Consider the following 19,682-nt stretch of genomic DNA (forward strand, 5'->3'; position numbering starts at 1 on the left):
CTGTGCACTGTCTGTCAGCCCTGTATACTGCCGTACACTGACTGTCAGCCCTGTGCACTTGTCTTAGCCCTGTACGCTGAAGTACAATTTCTTTCAGCACAGTGCATTGCTGTGCACAGCCATTCAGCCCTGTGCATTGCTGTGCACTGTCTGACAGCTCTGTGCACTGCCATGCACTGTCTATCAGCACTCTGCAATACCGTGCACAGTCTGGCAGCCCTGTTCACTGCCCTCTGCAATGCTGTTGACTGTATCTGTGTCCACTGCACTGCCGCTCCGCCGTGTGCACTGAAGTGCACCCTGTCTCAGCCCTGTGCGCTGCCATTGCACTGTCTCTCAGCCCTGAACACTGCACTACACTTTCTCTCAGCACAGTGCATTGCTGTGCACTGTTTCTCAGCCCTGTGAACTGCCCTGCACTGTCTGTCACCCTGTGCGCTGCCGTGCACTGTCTGGCAGCCCTGTGGTCTGCCATGCACTTTCTATCAGCCCTGTGCACTGCAGTACACTTTCTCTCAGCGCAGTGCATTGCTGTGCACTGCCATTTAGCCGTCTGCATTGCTGTGCACTAACAGCCTTGTGCGCTGCCGTGCACTGTCTCTCAGCGCTGTGCACCGATGTGCACTGTCTCTCAGCCCTGTGAATGTCCCTGCACTGTCTGTAAGCCCTGTGTGCTGCCGTGCACAGTCTGTCAGCCCTACGCTCTGCCGTGCACTGTCTGTCAGCCCTGTGTGCTGCAGTATCCTCTCTCTCAGCGCTGTGAAGTGCTATGCACTGCCGTTCAGCTGTCTGTATTGCTGTGCACTGTCTGTCGGCACTGTACACTGCTGTTCACTGTCTCTCAGCCCTCTGCACTGCTGTGCACTGTCTCTCATCCCTGTGCGTTGCCGTGCACTGTCAGTCAGCCCTGTGCTCTGCCGTGCATGGTCTCTCAGCCCTGTGTGCTGCAGTACACTTTCTCTCAGCACTGTACACTGCTGTGCACTGCCCCTCAGCCCTATGCATGGCCCTGCATTGTCTGTCATCCCTGTTCACTGTCATGCACTTTCACTCAGTCATGTGCGCTGTCTCTCAGCCCTCTGCATTGCCGTGCACTGACTCTCAGCCCTGTGAATGGCCCTGTACTGTCTGTCATCCATGTTCACTGTCATGCACTGTCACTCAGCCATGTGCATTGTCACTCAGCACTGTGCACTGTTGTGCACTGCCCCACAGCCCGTGCACTGCTGGACACGCCTCTGCTCCCTGTGCACTGCTGTGCACTTCCATTCAGCCCTCTGCATTGTTGTGCACAGTTGCTCAATCCTGTGTAATGTCTGTCAGCCCTGTGCACTGCCTTGAACTGTCTGTCGGCCCTGTGTGCTGCCGTGCACTCTGTGTCAGCCCTCTACACTGCTGTGCACTGTCTGTCAGTGCTGCGCATTGCTGTGCACTGCTACTCAGTCGTCTGCTTTGCTATGCACTGTCTCTGTGTCCTGCGAAATGCCTCACTGCCATGTGCACAGCTGAGCATTGCCTTTCAGCCCTGTGCGCTGGCATACACTATGTGTTATCCCTGTGTGCTGCTGTGCACTGATTGTCAGCCCTGTGTACTGCCATGCTCTGCCTGACAGATCTGTGCACTGCTGTACACTGTCTATCAGCTCTGTGCAATGCCGTGCACTGCTGTGCGCTGCCATTCAGCCGTCAGCATTGCTGTGCACTGTCTCTCAGCCCTGTGAACTGCCCTGCACTGTCCGTCAACCCTGTGCTGTGCCGTGCACTGTCTGTCAGCCCTGGGTGCAGCAGTACACATTCTCTCAGTGTTGTGCACTGCTGTGCACTGCCATTCAGCTGTCTGCATTGCTGTGCACTATCAGCCCTCTGCACTGCCATGCACTGTCTCTCAGCCCTGTGAATGGCCCTGCACTGTCTGTAAGCCCTGAGCACTGCCGTGCACTGTGTTTCAACCCTGTGCATTGCCGTGCACTGTCTGTCAGCCCTGTACGCTGCAGTACACTTTCTCTCAGTGCTGTGCACTGCCATTCAGCCATCTGCTTTGCTGTGCACTGTCTCCCAGCACTGTACACTGCCGTGCACTGTCTCTCAGCCCTGTAAATGGCCCTGCACTGTCTGTAATCCCTGTTCACTGTAATGCACTGTCACTCAGCCATGTGCACTGTCATTCAGCCCTGGTACTGCTGTGCACTGTCTCTCAGCTTGCTGCACTGCTGTGCACTGTCTGTCAGCCCTGTGCACTGCCGTCCACTGTCTGTCAGCCCTGTGCACTGCCGTCCACTGTCTGTCAGCCCTGTGCACTGCCGTGCACTGTGTGTCAGCCCTGTGTGCTGCAGTACACTTTCTCTCAGTGTTGTGGATTGGTGTGCACTGCCATTCAGCCCTGTGCACTGCTGCACACTGTCTCTCAGCTCTGTACACTGCAGTACACTTTCCCTCAGAACCGTGCCCTACTGTGCACTGCCATTCAGCCATCTGCATTGCTGTGCACTGTCTCTCAGCCCTGTGAATGGGCCAGCACAGTCTGGCATCCCTGTTCACTGTCATGCACTGTCACTCAGCCATGTGCATTGTCACTCAGCACTGTGCAATGCTGTGCACTGTCTCTCAGCCCTCTGCACTGTCGTACACTGCCTCTCAGCCCTGCGAATGGCCCTGCACTGTTTGTCATCCCTGTTCACTGTCAGGCACTGTCACTCTGCAATGTGCATTGTCACTCAGCCCTGTGCAATGCTGTGCACTGTCTCTTAGCCTGCTGCACTGCTGTGCACTGCCCCATAACCCTGTGCACTGCTGGACATGCCTCTCAGCCCTGTGCACTGCTGTGCAGTTCCATTCAGCACTCTGCAGTGCTGTGCACTGCCATTCAGATGTCTGCATTGCTATGCACTGTCTCTGTGTCCTGCAAACAGCCTCTCTGCCATATGCACTGCCTTTCAGCCCTGTGTGCCGCCGTGCACTGTGTGTCAGCCCTGTGTGCTGCTGTGCACTACCACTCAGCGCTGCGCATGACTGTGCACTGCCACTCAGTCATCTGCACTGCCCTGCACTGTCTCTCAGCCCTGTAAAATGCCGTGCACTATCGGACAACCCTGTGCACTGCTGTGCACTGCCCGTCAGCCCTGTGCACTACCATGCACTGTCTGACAGATCTGTGCACTGCTGTGCACTGTCTATCAGCCCTGTGCGATTCCGTGCACTGTCTGTCAGCCCTGTGCATTTCCCTGCAATGTCTGTCAGGATTGTGCGCTGCTGTGCACTGTATGTCAGCCTGGTGCACTGCCATGCACTGTCAGTCAGCACTATTCATTGCTGTGCACTGCCTTTCAGCTGTCTGCATTGCTGTGCACTGTCTCCAAGCTATGTGCCCTGCCTCTCAGGCCTTTGCACAGCTGTGCACTGTCGGTCACACCTGTGCACTTTCGTACAATATTACTCAACCATGTGCACTGTCTCTAAGCCCTTTGCACTGCAGTGCACTTCCTAACAGGCTTGTGTACTGCTGTGTACTGTCTGACAGCCCTGAGCACTGCCGTACACTTTCTCTCAGCGCTCTGCATTGCTGTGCACTGTCTCTCAGCCCTGAACGCTGCAGTACACTGTCACTCAGCACTGTGCATTGCTGTGCACTGCCAATCATCCATCTGCATTGCTGTGCACTGTCTCTGTGTCCTACGAACTACCTCTCTGCCATGTGCACTGCTGTGCACTGCCTCTCAGCCATCTGCCCTGCTGTGCATTGCCTCTCAGCTGTCTGCACTGCTATGCACTGTCTCTAAACCCTGTGCACTGCCTCTCAGACCTTTGCTTTGCTGTGCACTGTCTCTCAGCCCTGTGCACTGCCGGACAGGTCTGTGCATTTCTGTGCACTGTCTTTCTGCCCTGTGCAATGCCCATGCATTGTCTCTCAGCCCTGTACGCTGCAGTACGATTTCACTTAGAGCTGTGCATTGCTGTGCACTGCCATTCAGCCGTCTCCTTTGCTGTGCACTGTCTGTAAGCAATGTACACTGCCGTGCACTGTCTCTCAGCTCTGTGCACTGCCATGTACTGTCTGTCTGCCCTGTGCGCTGTTGTGGCTCTGCCAGCCAGGCCTGTGCACTGTTGTGCACTTTCTGACAGCTCTGTGCACTGTCTATCAGCCCTGTGCAATGCCGTGCATTGTCTCTCAGCCCTGTATGCTGCAGTACAATTTCACTCAGTACTGTGCATTGCTGTGCACTGCCATTCAGCCATCTGCTTTGCTGTGCACTGTCTCTCAGCGCTATACACTGCCGTGCACTGTCTCTCAGCCCTGTGCACTGCTGTGCACTGCCTGTCAGCCCTTTTCACTGACGTTCACTGCCTGACAAGCCTGTGCACTGCCGTGCACCGTCTGATGGTTCTATGCACTGCCATACACTACCTGTCAGCACTGTGCAATGTCGTACACTCTCTATCAGACCTGTGCAATGCTGTGCACAGTCTGGCAGCCCTGTGCACTGCCCTCAGCAATGCTGTGAAATGTATCTGTGTCCAGTGCACTGCCTCTCTGCCATGTGCACTGCTGTGCACTGTCACTCAGCCCTGGATGCTGCTGTCTACTGTCGGACAACACTGTGCACTGCTGTACACTGCCTGTCAGCCCTGTGCACTGCTGTGCACTGCCTGATGGTCCTGTGCACTGCTGTGCACTGTCTGTCTGCCCTGTGCACTGCCATGCACTGTCTGACAACTCTGTGCGCTGCCGTGCACTGTCTATCAGCCCTGTGCTTTGCTGTGCACTGTTTGTCAGCCCTGAGTACTGCCCTGCACAGCCATTCTGCCCTGTGCATTGCTGTGCATTGTCACTCAGCACTGTACACTGCCGAGCACTGTCTCTCAGACCTGCACTGCATGGTCTGTCAGCCCTTTGTACTGCTGTGCATTGCCTGATGGGCCTGTGTACTGCTGCGCACTATCTGTCAGCCCTGTGCAATGCCGTGCACTATCTGTCAGCCCTGTGCACTGCCGAGCACTGTCCGTTGGACCTGTGCACTACCTGTCAGCCCTGAGAACTGCTGTACATTGTCAGCCCTGTGCACTGCCGTACATGTTCGCTCAGCGCTGTGCATTGCTGTGCACTGTGTCTCAATTCTGTGCACTATTTGTCAGCCCTGTATGCTGCCGTGCACTGTCCATTCGCCCTGTGAACTGTTGTGCACCGTCTGACAGCCCTGTGTAATGCCGTGCACTATCTGTCGGCCCTGTGCACTGCCAAGCACTGTCCGTTGGACCTGTGCACGGCTGTGTACTGCCTGTCAGCCATGTGAACTCCCGTCCACTGTCGGACAACAATGTGTACTGCCTTGCACTGTCTGTCAGCCCTGTACACTGCCATACGTGTTCGCTCAGCGCTGTGCATTGCTGTGCACTGCCATTCAGCTGTCTGCATTGCTGTGCACTGTCTCTCAGCACTGTGCACTGTCATGCACTGTCTCTCAGCCCCGTGCGCTGCAGTACAGTTTCACTCAATGCTGTGCATTGCTGTGCACTGCAATTCAGCTGTCTGCTTTGCTGTGCACTGTCTTTCAGCACTGTACACTGCCATGCACTGTCTCTCTGCTCTGTGCACTGCCATGCACTGTCTATCAGCACTGTGCACTGCTGTGCACTGCCTGTCAGCCCTTTGCACTGCCATGCACTGCCTGACAAGCCTGTGCACTGCTGTTCACTGTCTGACAGTTCTATGCAATGCCATATACTGTCTCTCAGTACTGTGCAATGTTGTACACTGTCTGTCAGGCCTGTGCAATACTGTGCACAGTCTGGCACCCTGTGCACTGCCCTCAGCAATGCTATGAAATGTATCTGTGTCCAGTGCATTGCCTCTCTACCATGTGCACTGCTGTACACTGTCATTCAGCCCTTTACACTGCTGTGCACTGTCTGTCAGCCCTCTGCAATGCTGTGCACTGTCTCTCAATCCTGTGCACGGTCTGTCAGCCCTGTACACTGCCATGCACAGTCCGTTGGCCCTTTGAACTGCCGAGCACTTTCTGTTGGTACTGTGCACTGTGTGTCGGACATGTGCACTGTTGTGTACTGCCTGTCAGTCCTGTGAACTGCTGTCCACTGTCGGATAACACTGTGCACTGCTGTGCACTGCCTGTCAGCCCTGTGCACTGCTGTGCACTGCCTGATGAGCCTGTGCACTGCTGTGCACTGTCTGACAACTCTGTGCACTGCCGTGCACTGTCTATAAGCACTGTGCAATGCCGTGCACTGACTATCAGCCCTGTGCAATGCCGTGCATGGTCTGGCAGCCATGTTCACTGCCCTCTGCAATGCTGTGAACCGTATCTGTCTCCCGTGCACTGGCTCTCTGCCATATGCACTATTGCGCACTGCTTTCCAGCCCTGTACACTGCTATGCACTGTCTGTCAGTCCTGTGCACTGCTGTGCACTGTCTGACAGTGCTGTGCACTGCCGTGCACTGTCTGTCAGCCCTGTGTACTACCCTGCACAGCCATTCAGCCCTGTGCATTGCTGTGCATTGTCTCTCAGCACTATACACTGCCGTGCACTGTCTCTCAGCCCTGTGACCTTCCATCCACTGTCGGACAACCCTGTGCACTGCCAAGCACGACCTGTCAGCCCTGTGCACTGCTATGCACTGCCTGATGCACCTGTGCACTGCTGTGCACTGGCTGACTGCCCTGTGCAATGCCGTGCAATATCTGAATTACCTGGAAACACTCAGCAGGTCTGGCAGCATCGGCGGAGAAGAAAAGAGTTGACGTTTCGAGTCCTCATGACCATTCAACAGAATTTGAGTGAGTCCAAGAAAGGGGTGAAATATAAGTTGGTTTAAGGTGTGGCGGGGGGGGGGGAGGGGCGCGGTGGGGGTGGGAGAGAGAGAGAGAAGTGGAGGGGGTTGGTGTGGTTGTAGGGACAAACAAGCAGTGATAGAAGCAGATCATCAAAATATGTCACAGACAACAGAACAAAAGAACACATAGGTGTTAAAGTTGGTGATATTATCTAAACGAATGTGCTAGTTAAGAATGGATGGTAGGGCACTCAAGGTATAGCTCTAGTGGGGGTGGGGGGAGCATAAAAGATTTAAAAATATTTAAAAATAATGGAAATAGGTGGGAAAAGAAAAATCTATATAATTTATTGGAAAAAACAAAAGGAAGGGGGAAGAAACAGAAAGGGGGTGGGGATGGAGGAGAGAGTTCAAGACCTAAAGTTGTTGAATTCAATATTCAGTCCAGAAGGCTGTAAAGTGCCTAGTCGGAAGATGAGGTGCTGTTCCTCCAGCTTACGTTGGGCTTCATTGGAACAATGCAGCAAGCCAAGGACAGACATGTGGGCAAGGGAGCAGGGTGGAGTGTTAAAATGGCAAGCAACAGGGAGTTTTGGGTCATTCTTCCGGACAGACCACAGGTGTTCTGCAAAGCGGTCGCCCAGTTTACGTTTGGTCTCTCCAATGTAGAGGACACCACATTGGGAGCAACAAATGCAATAGAATCTATTACTGCTTGTTTGTCCCTACAACCACACCAACCCCCTCCACTTCTCTCTCTCTCCCCCCACCCAAACCCCATAGCTTAAACCAACTTATATTTCACCCCTTTCTTGGACTCACTCAAGTTCTGTCGAAGGGTCATGAGGACTCGAAACGTCAACTCTTTACTTCTCTGCCGATGCTGCCAGACCTGCTGAGTTTTTCCAGGTAATTCTGTTTTTGTTTTGGATTTCCAGCATCCGCAGTTTTTTTGTTTTTATTTTTATTTTTATAGCCGTGCAATATCTGTCAGCCCTGTGCATTGCTGTGTACTGCCTATCAACCCTATGAACTGCTGTCCACTGTTGGACAACCCTGTGCACTGCCTTGCACTGTCTGTCAGCCCTGTGCACTGCCTTGCACTGTCTGTCAGCCCTGTGCACTGCCTTGCACTGTCTGTCAGCCCTGTGCACTGCCTTGCACTGTCAACCCTGTGCGCTGCCTTGCACTGTCTGTCAGCCCTGTGCACTGCCTTGCACTGTCTGTCAGCCCTGTGCACTGCCTTGCACTGTCTGTCAGCCCTGTGCGCTGCCGTACACGTTCTCCCGGCACAGTGCATTGTTTTGCACTGGCATTCAGCCGTCTGCATTGCTGTGCACTGTCTCTCAGCCCTGAATGCTGCAGTACACTTCGTCTCAGTGCAGTGCATTGCTATACACTGCAATTCAGCCGTCTGCGTTGCTATTACTGTCTCTCAGCACTGTACACTGCCATGCACTGTCTCTCAGCCCTGCAAATGGCCCTGCACTTTCAGTCATCCCTGTGCACTGCCGTGCACTGTCTCTCAGCCCTGTGCGCAACCGTGCACTGTCTGTCAGCCCTGTACTCTGCTGTGCACTGTCAGCTCTGTGTGCTGCCGTACATGTTCGCTCAGCACTGTGGATTCAGCCGTCTGCATTGCTGTGCACTGTCTCTCAATTCTGTGCACTGTTTGTCAGCCCTGTATGCTGCCGTGCACTGTCCATTCGCCCTGTGAACTGCTGTGCACTGCCTGATGGGACTGTGCACTGCTGTGCACTGTCTGACAGCCCTGTGCAATGCCGTGCACTGTCCGTTGGACCTGTGCACTGCTGTGTACTGCCTGTCAGCCATGTGAACTGCCGTTCACTGTCGGACAACCCTGTGCACTGCCTTGCACTGTCTGTCAGCCCTGTGTGCTGCTGTGCACTGTCTGTCAGCCCTGTGCACTGCTGGACATATTCGCTCAGTGCTGTGCATTGCTGTGCACTGTCTCTCAGCACTGTGCACTGTCGTGCACTGTCTCTCAGCCCGGTGCGCTGTTGTGCACTGTCTGTCAGCACTGTGATCTGCTGTGCACTGTCTGACAGCCCTGTGCACTGCCGTACACTTTCTCTCAGCGCTCTGCATTGCTGTGCAATGTCTCTCTGTCAGCTCTGAATGCTGCAGTACACTGTCACTCAGCGCTGTGCATTGCTGTGCACTGTCTCTGTGTCTTGCGAACTACCTCTCTGCCATGTGCACTGCTGTGCACTGCCTCTCAGCTATCTGCACTGCTGTGCACTGTCTCTAAACCCTGTGCCCTGCCTCTCAGACCTTTGCTCTGCTGTGCACTGTCTCCCAGCCCTGTGCACTGTCTTGCACTGGCGGACAGGCCTGTGCACTGTTGTGCACTGTCTGGCAGCTCTGTGCACTGCTGTGCACTGTCTATCAGCTCTGTGCAATGCCGTGCATTATCTCTCAGCCCTGAATGCTGCAGTACACTTCGTCTCAGTGCAGTGCATTGCTATACACTGCAATTCAGCCGTCTGCATTGCTATTACTGTCTCTCAGCACTGTACACTGCCATGCACTGTCTCTCAGCCCTGCAAATGGCCCTGCACTTTCAGTCATCCCTGTGCACTGCCGTGCACTGTCTCTCAGCCCTGTGCGCTACCGTGCACTGTCTGTCAGCCCTGTACTCTGCTGTGCACTGTCAGATCTGTGTGCTGTCGTACATGTTCGCTCAGCACTGTGGATTCAGCCGTCTGCATTGCTGTGCACTGTCTCTCAATTCTGTGCACTGTTTGTCAGCCCTGTATGCTGCCGTGCACTGTCCATTCGCCCTGTGAACTGCTGTGCACTGCCTGATGGGACTGTGCACTGCTGTGCACTGTCTGACAGCCCTGTGCAATGCCGTGCACTGTCCATTGGACCTGTGCACTGCTGTGTACTGCCTGTCAGCCATGTGAACTGCCGTTCACTATCGGACAACCCTGTGCACTGCCTTGCGCTGTCTGTCAGCCCTGTGTGCTGCTGTGCACTGTCTGTCAGCCCTGTGCACTGCCGGACATATTCGCTCAGTGCTGTGCATTGCTGTGCACTGTCTCTCAGCACTGTGCACTGTCGTGCACTGTCTCTCAGCCCGGTGCGCTGTTGTGCACTGTCTGTCAGCACTGTGATCTGCTGTGCACTGTCTGACAGCCCTGTGCACTGCCGTACACTTTCTCTCAGCGCTCTGCATTGCTGTGCAATGTCTCTCTGTCAGCTCTGAATGCTGCAGTACACTGTCACTCAGTGCTGTGCATTGCTGTGCACTGTCTCTGTGTCCTGTGAACTACCTCTCTGCCATATGCACTGCTGTGCACTGCCTCTCAGCTATCTGCACTGCTGTGCACTGTCTCTAAACCCTGTGCACTATCTTGCACTGGCGGACAGGCCTGTGCACTGTTGTGCACTGTCTGGCAGCTCTGTGCACTGCTGTGCACTGTCTATCAGCTCTGTGCAATGCCGTGCATTGTCTCTCAGCCCTGTATGCTGCAGTACAGTTTCACTCAACGCTGTGCATTGCTGTGCACTGCCATTCAGCTGTCTGCTTTGCTGTGCACTGTCTCTCAGTGCTGTACACTGCCATGCACTGTCTCTCTGCTCTGTGCACTGCTGTGCACTGCCTGTCAGCCCTTTGCACTGCCATGTACTGCCTGACAAGCCTGTGCACTGCTGTTCACTGTCTCTCAATCCTGTGCACGGTCTGTCAGCCCTGTTCACTGCCATGCACAGTCCGTTGGCCCTTTGAACTGCCGAACACTTTCTGTTGGTACTGTGCACTGCCGTGCACTGTCGGTCGGACATGTGCACTGCTGTGTACTGCCTGTCAGCCCTGTGCACTGCCTGTCTGCCAACTCTGTGCACTGCCGTGCACTGTCTATCAGCCCTGTGCAATGCCGTGCATGGTCTGGCAGCTGTGTTCACTGCCCTCTGCAATGCTGTGAACTGTATCTGTCTCCCGTGCACTGGTTCTCTGCCATATGCACTATTGCGCACTGCTTCCCAGCCCTGTACACTGCTATGCACTGTCTGTCAGCCCTGTGCATTGCTGTGCATTGTCTCTCAGCCCTGTGAAATGCACTGTATGGTCTGTCAGCCCTGTGAACTTCCATCCACTGTCGGACAACCCTGTGCACTGCCGAGCACAACCTGTCAGCCCTGTGCACTACTATGCACTGCATATCAGCCCTGTGCACTGCCTGATGCACCTGTGCACTGTCTGACAGCCCTGTGCAATGCTGTGCAATATCTGTCAGCCCTGTGCACTGCCAAGCACTGTCTGTTGGACCTGTGAACTGCTGTCCACTGCTGGACAACCCTGTGCACTGCCTTGCACTGTCTGTCAGCCCTGTGCACTGCCTTGCACTGTCTGTCAGCCCTGTGCGCTGCCGTACACGTTCTCCCGGCACAGTGCATTGTTGTGCACTGGCATTCAGCCGTTTGAATTGCTGTGCACTGTCTCTCAGCCCTGAATGCTGCAGTACACTTCGCCTCAGTGCAGTGCATTGCTATACACTGCAATTCAGCCGTCTGCATTGCTATGACTGTCTCTCAGCACTGTACACTGCCATGCACTGTCTCTCAGCCCCTTGCACTGCTGTGCACTGTCTGTCAGCACTGTGAACTGCACTGCACTGTGTGACAGCACTGCGCACTGCCGTGCATTGCCTGTCAGCGCTGTGCACTGTCATGCAGTGCCGGACAGGCCTGTGCACTGTCGTGCATTGTCTCTCAGCCCTGTACGCTGCAGTACAATTTCACTCAGCGCTGTACATTGCCGTGCACTGCCTGACAAGCCTGCGCACTGACAGTTCTATGCACTGCCATATACTGTCTCCCAGCACTGTGCAATGTCGTACACTCTCTATCGGACCTGTGCAATGCTGTGCACGGTCTGGCAGCCCTGTGCATGGCCCTCAGCAATGCTGTGAACTGTATCTGTGTCCAGTGCACTGCCTCCCTGCCATGTGCATTGCTGTATACTGCCTGTCAGCCCTGTGAACTGCTGTGCACTGTCTGACAGCTCTCTGCACTGCCATGCACTGTCTATCAGCCCTGTGCAATGCCGTGCACGGTCTGGCAGCCCTGAGTACTGCCCTGAACAGCCATTCAGCCCTGTGCATTGCTGTGTATTGTCTCTCAGCACTATTCACTGTCGAGCACTGTCTCTCAGCCCTGTGCCCTGCCGTGCACTGTCTCTCAGCCCTGTGAAATGCACTGCCTAGTCTGTCAGCCCTGTGCACTGCCGTGCACTGTCTGTCAGTCCTGCGAACTGCCATCCACTGTTGGACAACCCTGTGCACTGCTACGCACTGTCGGGCAGCCCTGTACGCTGCTGTACACATTCTCTCAGCACTGTGCATTGCTGTGCACTGCCATTCAGCCGTCTCCTTTGCTGTGCACCGTCTCTAAGCACTGTACACCGCCGTGCACTGTCTCTCAGCTCTGTGCACTGCCATGCATTGTCTGTCAGCCCTGTGCACTGCTGTGCTCTGCCAGCCAGGCCTGTGCACTGTCGTGCACTTTCTGACAGCTCTGTGCACTGTCTAATAGCCCTGTGCAATGCCGTGCATTGTCTCTCAGCCCTGTAAGCTGCAGTACAATTTCATTCAGCGCTGTGCATTGCTGTGCACTGCCATTCAGCCGTCTGCATTGCTGTGCACTGTCTCTCAGCACTGTGCACTGCCTTGCATTGCTGGACAGCCCTGCGCACTGCCATGCAGTTTCAGACAGGCCTGTGCACTGCTGTGCTCTGTCTGACAGCTCTGTGCACTGCTGTGCACTGCCTGATGGGCCTGTGCACTGCTGTACACTGTCTGTCTGTCCTATGCACTGCTGTGCACTGTCTCTCAGCCCTGTGAAATGCACTGCATGGTCTGTCAGCCCTGTGAACTGCCGTCCACTGTTGGACAACCCTGTGCACTGCCGAGCACGACCTGTCAGCCCTGTGCACTGCTGTGCACTGCTTGTTATCCCTGTGCAATACGGTGCACTGCCTGATGGGCCTGTGCACTGCCGAGCACTGTCCGTTGGACCTGTGCATTGTTGTGTACTGTCTGTCAGCCCTGTGAACTGCCGTCCACTGTTGGACAACCCTGTGCACTGCCTTGCACTGTCTTTCAACCCTGTGCACTGCTGTGCACTGTCTGTCAGTCCTGTGCCCGCCGTACACATTCCCTCAGCGCCGTGCATTGCTGTGCACTGTCTCTCAGCCCTGTGCACTGCCGTGCACTCTCTTTCAGCCCTGTGATCTGCTGTGCACTGTCTGTCAGCCCTGTGCACTGCCGTACACTTTCTCTCAGTCTTCTTCATTGCTGTGCACTGTCTCTCAGCCTTGAATGCTGCAGTACACTGTCACTCAGTGTTGTGCATTGCTGTGCACTGCCACTCGTCCATCTGCATTGCTGTGCACTCTGTGTCCTGCGAACTACCTCTCTGCCATGTGCACTGCTTGTCAGCCCTTTGCACTGCCGTGCACTGCCTGACAAGCCTGTGCACTGCTGTTCACTGTCTGACAGTTCTATGCACTGCCATACACTGTCTGCCAGCACTGTGCAATGTCATCCACTCTCTATCAGACCTGTGCAATGCTGCGCACGGTCTGGCAGCCCTGCTCACTGCCCTCAGCAATGCTGTGAAATGTATCTGTGTCCAGTGCACTGCCTCTCTGCCATGTGCACTGCTGTGCACTGTCACTCAGCCCTGTACGCTGCCGTGCACTGTTCGTTGGCCCTGTGAACTGCTGAGCACTGCCTGATGCTCCTATGCACTTCTGTGCACTGTCAGTCTGCCCTGTGCACTGCCGTGCACTGTCTGACAGCTCTGTGCACGGCCATGCACTGTCTATCGGCCCTGTGCATTACCATGCACTGTCTGTCAGCCCTGTGTACTGCCCTGCACAGCCATTCTGCCCTGTGCATTGCTGTGCATTGTCACTCAGCACTGTACACTGCCGTGCACTGTCTCTCAGCCCTGTGAAATGCACTGCATGGTCTGTCAGCCCTGTGCACTGTCGTGCACTATCACTCAGCCATGTGCACGGCCATGCATTGCCTGACAGCTCTGTGCACTGTCTATCAGCCCTCTGCATTGCTGTGCACTGTCTCTCAATCCTATGCACGGTCTGTCAGCCCTGTGCAAAGCCGTGCACTATCTGTTGTCCCTGTGCACTGCCGAGCATTGTCCGTTGGACCTGTACAATGCTGTGTACTGCCTGTGAGCCCTGTGAACTGCTGTCCACTATCAGACAACCCTGTGCACTGCCTTGCACTGTCTTTCAGCCCTGTGCACTGCCATGCACTGTCTATCAGCCCTGTGCACTGCTGTGCACTGTCTGTTAGCTCTGTGCGCTGCCGTACACGTTCGCTCAGTGCTGTGTATTGCTGTGCACTGTCTCTCAGCAATGTGTACTGCCGTGCACTGTGGGTAAGCCCTCTACACTGCCGTGCACTGCCTGTCAGCCCTGTGAACTGCTGTGCACTGTCGGACAACCCTGTGCACTGCCGTGCACTGTCTGAAAGCTCTGTGCACTGCCATGCACTGTCTACAAGTGCTGTGCAATGCCGGGCACTGTCTCTCAGCCCTTTGCAATGCCGTGCACTATCTGGCAGCCCTGTGCACTGCCCTCTACAAGGCTGTGAATAGTAACTGTGTCCAGTGCACCACCTCCCTGCCATGTGCACTGCTACATACTGTCCCTCAGCCCTGTGCATTGCCATTCACTGTTTGTCAGCCCTGTGCACTGTCGTGCACAGCTATTCATCCCTGTGAATGGCTGTGCACTGTCTCTCAGCACTGTGCACTGCCGTGCACTTTCTCTCAGCCCTGTGCACTGTTGTGCACTGCCTGACAAGCCTGCGCATGCTGTGCACTGTCTGACAGTTCTATGCAATGCCATACACTGTCTGTCAGCACTGTGCAATGTTGTACACTCTCTATCAGACCTGTGCAATGCTGTGCAATGTATCTCTGTCCAGTGCACTGCCTTTCTGCCATGTGCACTGCTGTGCACTGTCACTCAGCCCTGGATGCTGCTGTGCACTGTCTGTCAGCCCTCTGCACTGCTGTGCACTGTCTGTCAGCCCTCTGCATTGCTGTGCACTGTCTCTCAATCCTGTGCTCGGTCTGTCAGCCCTGTACACTGCCACGCACAGTCCGTTGGCCCTTTGAACTGCTGAGCACTTTCTGTTGGTACTGTGCACTGCCGTGCACTGTCTGTTGGCCCTGTGAACTGCCGAGCACTGCCTGATGGACCTTTGCACTGCTGTCCACTGCCGGACAACCCTGTGCTCTGCTGTTCACTGCCTGATGGTCCTATGCACTAATGTGCACTGTCAGTCTGCCCAGTGCACTGCTGTGCACTGTCTGACGGCTCTGTGCACTGCCATGCACTGTCTATCGGCCCTGTGCACTGCTGTGCACTGTCTATCAGCCCTCTGCATTTCTGTGCACTGTCTCTCAATCCTATGCACGGTCTGTCAGTCCTGTAATCTGCCGTGTACTGCCTGATGGGCCTGTGCACTGCTGTGCACTGCCTGACAGCTCTGTGCACTGCTGTGCACTGTCTCCAAGCCCTGTTCACTGCCGAGCACTGTCTGTCAGCACTGTACACTGCCGTGCACTGCTTGTCAGCCCTGTGAACTGCCGTGCACTGTCAGACAACCCTGTGCACTGCCCTGCAGAGCCTGATAGGCCTGTGCACTGCTGTGCACTGTCTGAAAACTCTGTGCACTGCCATGCACTATCTACAAGTGCTGTGCAATGCCAGGCACTGTCTCTCAGCCCTTTGCAATGCCTTGCACTATCTGGCAGCCCTGCGCACTGCCCTCTACAATGCTGTGAATAGTAACTGTGTCCAGTGCACCACCTCCCTGCCATGTGCACTGCTATATACTGTCCCTCAGCCCTGTGCATTGCCGTGCACAGCCATTCAGCCCTGTGAATTGCTGTGCACTGTCTCTCAGTACTGTACACTGCTGAACACAATCTCTCTGCCCTGTGCACTGCCGCGCACGGTCTCTCAGCCCTGTTCACTGTTCACCGCCCTCTGCAATGCTGTGAACTGCATCTGTGTCCAGTGCACTGCCTCTCTGCCATGTGCACTGCTGTGCCCTGCCTCTGAGCCATCTGCACTGCTGTTCACTGCCTCGCAGTTGTCTGCACTGCTGTACACCATCTCTAAACCCTCTGGCCTGCCTCTCAGACCTTTGCTCTGCTGTGCACTGTCTCTCAGCTCTGTGCACTGCCCTGCACTTTCTGTTACACCTGTGCACTGTCATGCACTATCACTCAGCCATGTGTACTGTCTCTCTGACCTGCGCACTGCCGTGCACTTCTCTAAGCTTTGTGAACTGCCATGCACTGTCGGACAACCTTGTACACTGCCGTGCATTGTCTCGCAGCCCTGTACGCTGCAGTACAATTTCTCTCAATGCTGTGCATTGCTGTGCACTGTCTCTCAGCACTGGACACTGCTGTGCACTATCTCTCAGCCCTGTGAAATGCCGTGTAGTGCCTGTCAGCCCTTTGTACTGCCGTGCACTGCCTGACAAGCCTGTGCGCTGTCTATCAGACCTGTGCAATGCTGTGCATGGTCTGGCAGCCCTGTTCACTGCCCTCTGCAATGCTGTGAACTGTATCTGTGTCCAGTGCACTGCCTCTCTGTCATGTGCACTGTTGTGAAAGGTCACTCAGCCCTGTGCACTGCTGTGCACTGTCTATCAAACCTGTGCACTGTTGTACACTGTCTGACAGCTCTGTGCACTGTCTGAAAGCTCTGTGCACTGCCGTGCACTGTCTATTAGCCCTGTGCAACACCCTGCATGGTCTGGCAGCCCTGTGCACTGCCCTCTGCAATGCTGTGAACTGTAACTGGTCCAGTGCACCGCCTCTCTGCCATGTGCACTGCTGTGTACTGTCCATCAGCCCTGTGCACTGCCGTGCACTGTCTGTCACGCCTGGGCACTGTCAAGCACTATCACTCAGCCATGTGCACCATCTCTCAGACCTGTGCACTGCCGTGCACCCTCTCTAAGTTTTGTGAACTGCCATGCACTGTTGGACAACCCTGTGCACTGCCATACACTGCCTGTCAGCCCTGTGCACTGCCTTGCACTGTCTCACAGCCCTGTGCGCTGCAGTGCACTGTCTCTCAGTGCTATGCATTGCTGTGCACTGCCATTCAGCCGTCTGCATTGCTGTGCACTGTCTCTGTGTCCTGCGAACTGCCTCTCTGCCATGTGCACTGCTGTGCACTGCCTCTCAGTTGTCTGCACTGCTATGCACTGTCTCTAAACCCAGTGCCCTGACTCTCAGACCGTTTCTCTGCTGTGCACTGCCTCTCAGCCATGTGCACTGCTGTGCACTGTCTGTTAGGCTTGTGCACCGCTGTGCACTGTCTCTCAGCCCTGTACAGCGCAGTACAATTTCACTCAGCATTGTGCATTGCTGTGCACAGCCATTCAGCCCTGTGCATTGCTGTGCACTGTCTCTCAGCACTGTGAAATGCCCTGCACGGTGCAGTACACTTTCTCTCTGTGCTGTGCATTGCTGTGCACTGCCATACAGACGTCTGCATTGTTGTGCTCTGTCTCTCAACACTGTACACTGCCGTGCACAGTCTGTCGGCACTGTGCACTGCCGTGCACTGTGTGTCAGCCCTATGCCCTGCCATGCACTGTCTGTCCGACCTTTGTGCTGCTGTGCACTGTCAGCCCTGTGTGCTGCTGTGCACTGTCTGTCAGCCTGTGTGCTGCTGTGCACTGTCGCTCAGCGCTGTGCATTGCTGTGCACTGCCACTCAGCCATCTGCATTGCTGTGTGCTGTCTCTGTGTCCTGCAAACTGCCTCTCTGCCATGTGCACTGCTGCGCACTGACTCTAAGCAATGTGCCCAGTCTCTCAGACCTTTGCACTGCTGTGCTTGGTCTCTCAGCACTGTGCACTGCCGTGCATTGTGTCTCAGCCCTGTGCACTGCCATGCACTTCCTCTCAGACCTTTGCACTGCCATCCACTTTCTGTTACACCTGTGCACTGTCATGCACTATCACTTAGCCATGTGCACTGTCTCTCTGACCTGCGCACTGCCGTGCACTGTCTCTAAGCTCTGTGAACTGCCATGCACTGTCAGACAACCCTGTACACTGCCTATCAACCCTGTGCACTGCCGTGCATTGTCTCTCAGCCCTGTACGCTGCAGTACAATTTCTCTCAGTGCTGTGCATTGCTGTGCACTGTCTCTCAGCACTGGACACTGCCGTGCACTATCTATCAGCCCTGTGAAATGCCGTGCACTGCCTGTCAGCCCTTTGTACTGCCGTGCACTGCCTGTCAAGCCTGTGCACTGTCTATCAGACCTGTGCAATGCTGTGCACGGTCTGGCAGCCCTGTTCACTGCCCTCTGCAATGCTGTGAACTGTATCTGTGTCCAGTGCACTGCCTCTCTGCCATGTGCACTGTTGTGAAAGGTCACTCAGCCCTGTATGCTGCAGTGCACTGTCTATCAGACCTGTGCATTGTTGTACAATGTTTGACAGCTCTGTGCACTGCCGTGCACTGTCTATCAACCCTGTGCAACACCCTGCACGGTCTGGCAGCCCCGTGCACTGCCCTCTGCAATGCTGTGAACTGTATCTGTGTCCAGTGCACTGCCTCTCTGCCATGTGCACTGTTGTGAACTGTCTCTCAGCCCTGTGCACTGCCCTGCACTGTCTGTCACGCCTGGGCACTGTCAAGCACTATCACTCAGCCATGTGCACCATCTCTCAGACCTGTGCACTGCCGTGCACCCTCTCTAAGTTTTGTGAACTGCCATGCACTGCTGGACAACCCTGTGCACTGCCGTACACTGACTGTCAGCCCTGTGCACTGCCTTGCACTGTCTCGCAGCCCTGTGCGCTGCAGTGCACTGTCTCTCAGTGCTATGAATTGCTGTGCACTGCCATTCAGCCGTCTGCATTGCTGTGCACTGTCTCTGTGTCCTGCGAACTGCCTCTCTGCCATGTGCACTGCTGTGCACTGCCTCTCAGCCGTCTGCACTGCTGTGCACTGCCTCTCAGTTGTCTGCACTGCTGTGCACTGTCTCTAAACCCAGTGCCCTGCCTCTCAGACCGTTTCTCTGCTGTGCACTGTCTCTCAGCCCTGTGCACTGCCGTGCACTGTCTGTCACGCCTGGGCACTGTCAAGCACTATCACTCAGCCATGTGCACCATCTCTCAGACCTGTGCACCCTCTCTAAGTTTTGTGAACTGCCATGCACTGTCGGACAACCCTGTGCACTGCCGTACACTGCCTGTCAGCCCTGTGCATTGTCTATCAGCCCTGTACGCTGCAGTACAATTTCACTCAGCGCTATGCATTGCTGTGCACTGCCATTCAGCTCTCTGCATTGCTGTGCACTGTCTCTCAGCACTTAACACTGCCTGTCAGCCCTGTGCATTGCTGTGCACTGCCTCTCAGGCCAGTGCATTGCTATGCACTGCCATTCTGCCCTCTTCATTCCTCTGCACTGTCTCTCAGTCCTGTGCACTGTCTCTCAGTCCTGTGCGCTGTCTCTCAGCCCTGTGCACTTTTGTGCACTGTCTCTCAGCCCTGTGGATTCCTCTGCACTGTCTCTTAGCCCTGTGCACTGTCACTCAGCCCCGTACACTGTCACTCAGCCCCGTACACTGCTGTGCACTGTCATCAGCCCTGTGCACTGCCACTCAGCCCTGTGCACTGTCACTCAGCCCTGTGCACTGTTGTACACTCACTTAGCCATGTGCATTGCTGTGCACTGTCTCTCAGACCTGCCCACTGTCTCTTAGCCCTTTGCCCTGTCTCCCAGCCCTGTGCATTGCTGTTCACTGCCTATCAGCCCTGTGCATTGCTGTGCACTGCCTCTCAGCCAAAT

Source organism: Carcharodon carcharias, chromosome 17 (assembly GCF_017639515.1).
Source record: "Carcharodon carcharias isolate sCarCar2 chromosome 17, sCarCar2.pri, whole genome shotgun sequence".
Classification (NCBI taxonomy): domain Eukaryota; kingdom Metazoa; phylum Chordata; class Chondrichthyes; order Lamniformes; family Lamnidae; genus Carcharodon; species Carcharodon carcharias.